Raw genomic sequence first — 3,713 nt, forward strand, 5'->3', positions numbered from 1 at the left:
AAAATGTTTATAGAAATTATTGATGAGCATGTTTGTTTCCAGTTTCCTTCTTTTTTTTCTTTCTCTCCCTTTCTTTCTTTCTTTCTTTCTTTCTTTCTTTCTTTCTTTCTTTCTTTCTTTCTTTCTTTCTTTCTTTCTTTCTTTCATTTTTTGGGGGAAGGGAGGAAATCCAGATGTTGGCTTCTCACTCTTGCTATTAAGGAATAGTTCCCATTCATAATCTCTATCCAAAAATTCTTTTTTCAGATGTATTAGAGCTGAGCAGTGTGACAGGGGACCCAAGTAAACACTAATACATATCTCTAGTGCTCCCTTCAGCAGCACATATACTAAAATTGGAACAATACAGAAAAGATTAGCATGGCCCTTGAGCAAGGATGACACACAAATTCGTGAAGTGTTCCATATTTTTTTTTCTGACTAAAACGCTCAATCCCCATCCTGAAAGTCAAAGAGGATGGACAGCAGAAGAAGAAAACAGGAAACAACCTAGGAACCTGCCACAGAGGGCAGCCTCTGAAAGCAGACTATCAAAGCAGACGCTGAGACTTATGGCCAACTGTTGGGCAGAGTGCATGGAATCTTTTTTTTTTATTTTTTATTTAATTTTATTAATTAAACTTTATTCATTTTGTATCCCCCCATAAGCCCGTCCCTCCTCCCCTCCTGATCCCACCCTCCCTCTCCTTTCTGCATGCAAGTCCACTGATAGCGGAGGTCTTCCTCTCCTTCTTTCTGATCTTAGTCTATCAATTCTCATCAGAAGTGGCTGCATTGTCATCTTCTGTGGCCTGGTAAGGCTGCTCCCCTCTCGGGGGGGGGTGATCAAAGAGCAGGCCAATCAGATTATGTCAGAGGCAATCCCTCTTCCCATTACTATGTAACCCACTTGGACACTGAACTGCCATGGGCTACATCTCTGCAGGGGTTCTAGGTTATCTCCATGAATAGTCCTTGGTTGGAGTATGAGTCTCTGGGAAGTTTCCTGTGTTCAAATTTTCTTGTTCTGTTGCTCTCCTTGTGGAGTTCCTGTCCTCTCCAGCTCTTGCTATTTCCTACTTCTTACATAAAATTCCATTCACTCTGTCCCCCAGTTTGCCATCAGGCTCAGCATCTGCATTGATAGTCTGCAAGGCAGAGGCTTTCAGAGGCCCTCTGTGGCAGGTTCCTAGGTTGTTTCCTGTTATGTAAGTAGTGAGACATAGTAAGAGCTGGAGAGGACAGGGTCTCCACAAGGAGAGCAACAGAAACAGAAAATTTGAACACAGGGAACTTCCCAGAGACTCATACTCCAACCAAGGACTATTCATGGAGATAACCTAGAACCCCTGAACAGATGTAGCACGTGACAGTTCAGTGTCCAAGGGGGTTACATAGTAATGGGAAGAGGGACTGCCCTATCAGTGGACTTGGGGAGGGGCATGCATGAAGAAGGGGGAGTGAGGGTGGGGCCGGAAAGGAGGAGGGAGGGGCTTATAGGGGGATACAAAGTGAATAAAGTGTAATTAATAAAAATTAAAAAAAATTAAAAAAGGTAAAAAAAAAGAAAAAAGACCTATCTCTTAAAAGTTTTGTACAGTTTCTCATGCTTAGAGAACAATTCTCAAGCATTTCTCTTTTCTCATCTTTAACACCAATGTCAGTGTTGTCTTTTTATTTTATTTATTTTTTGATGTTGTATTAGTGACTGTCTTAATTCAATTGTTGATATTCACCCACAACAAGATCTTTGTTCTCCTTTTCATCCTTCCTTATTCACTGAAGATATGCAAATGAATCCTTTGAGATGAAGGTGAGTTTTATAATGTTTTGTTTAGGAAAGAGATCCTGGCAGGAACTGACAGCAATCCTAACATGACTAATGCTGTGTTGATGGGTGAGCAAACTACTACTTGTTTCTGGAATCAGAGAAGTCTTTATATAATGAAACAGCAACAGAAAAAATAATTCAAGTTTAGATATGTTTCAGGGAAGAAAAAGTATAGATGGATATTTATCAATGCATTCTAAAGTGATATTATAACATAGATATAGAAAAAGATAATGATTCATGCTCAGTAAAGAAATTTCTTGAATAGGTATTCATTTTTAAACTTAAAATTTTAGATCATGTAGTGTATTTAGTCTGTTAACCTAAAATATATTCCTTTTCATTGCTCACACCAGAAGTAATTTGAATAGCAGCTGAATTAGCAAAAAGTTAGTATTAATATTTACTCATTTATAAATTTTATTTCTACTTGTGAGGACAATCCTGCTGTCAATAGCTTCTCCTTCATAATTGCTCTAAAAGAGCAAAATAAGGTACTATAGCTGTTTTCATTTTTGCTATGAACATTGAATAAAAATGGGCTTTTGTACTTCAGGAGATGAAATTTATCATATAAGCACCAGTATCAGGAATTAAGAAAATAATCTCACAGCTAAATTCTGATAACTTATATAGAATAAGCCTTAGGTATTAGAGAAACGTTCTTATATAGAATTTTGCACAATAAATTTTCCGACATCGAGATAACAGTATGTAAAATCAATATGAGCTAAAATGAGTGAGAGTTGATTTATCCGTAATGAAAATTAATGAAATTAATGATGCCTTTAATTTTTGGATTTACACACATCTATACATTTATATAACTAAAAAAATATGGCTCTCTCTAGAAATACAGGAGCATTAGATTTCTGTAGATCTCACTCTCTCTCAATGTCTGTTGCTTCTGCTTCTGTTTTCAGTATGGACTTCCTAATAAAAGAATAAAAATTTGATGAAAATGTGCTAACATATGTTATATTAGAAATAGTTTAAATATTACTAAAACCATAATTCTCAAAGTATATTCCAACATATTAATAGAAAGCAATTTTAGAAAGAAAAAATATTTGACCAATTTAACAATAATTACAATTGAAGATTTTTAAACTGGTTTTTAATCATTAATTTTTCATGATGTCCCATTTATTGATTGCTGATCTCAGACCTTCTACTATTGGTGTTCTGTTTAGGAAGTTGTTTCCTGTACCAATGAGTTCAAGGCTCTTACCCACCTTTTCTTCTGACAGATTTAGTGTGTCAGGTTTGATGTTGGTCGTTTTTTCCCTTGGACTTTAACTTTATGCAGGGTATATTTGTATTTTTCTACATGTAGACATCCAGTTAGACCAGCATCATTTGTTGAAGATGATGTCTTTTTTCCATTGTGTGGTTTTGGTTTCTTTGTCAAAAATTAAGTGTTTCTAGGTGTGTAGGTATACTTCTCAGTCTTTGATTTCATTCCATTGATCCACCAGTCTGTTTCTCTATCAGCACCATGCCATTTTATGAATGTTGCTCAATAGTACAGCTTGAGATCTGGGTTGGAGACACCTCCAGAAGATCTTTTATTGTACAGGATTATTTTAGCTATTTCTTTTTGGGTTTTTTGTTTGTTTGTTTTTTGGTTGTTCTTGTTTTTCCATATGAAATTGTGAATTGTTCTTTCAAGGTCTGTAAAAAAATGTGTTGGTATTTTAATGGGAATTGCATTAAATATGTAGATTGCTTTTGGTAGGATGACCAGTTTCACTATTCTAATCCTAACTATTTCTGAGCATAACATATCTTTCCACCTTCTGATGTCTTATTCAATTTCTTTCTTCAGAGACTTGACTTTTTTTTTCATATAGGGCTTTTACTTGCTTGGTTAGAGTTACACCAAGTACTTTATATCCTTAGT

At 35.6% G+C, this 3,713-nt stretch overlaps 1 non-coding gene across 1 annotated transcript; it reads left to right on the top strand.

The window, feature by feature from the left end:
- The first annotated feature begins 305 nt into the window (after positions 1-305).
- LOC129667820 (U6 spliceosomal RNA) lies at positions 306-412 on the top strand. Its single transcript, XR_008718814.1, has one exon. It is a non-coding gene; the product is annotated as a U6 spliceosomal RNA (small nuclear RNA).
- The last annotated feature ends 3,301 nt before the right edge of the window (positions 413-3,713 follow it).

This window comes from Psammomys obesus, unplaced genomic scaffold (genome assembly GCF_907164565.1).
Source record: "Psammomys obesus unplaced genomic scaffold, mPsaObe1.curated_primary_1811, whole genome shotgun sequence".
In the NCBI taxonomy this organism is placed as follows: Eukaryota; Metazoa; Chordata; class Mammalia; order Rodentia; family Muridae; genus Psammomys; species Psammomys obesus.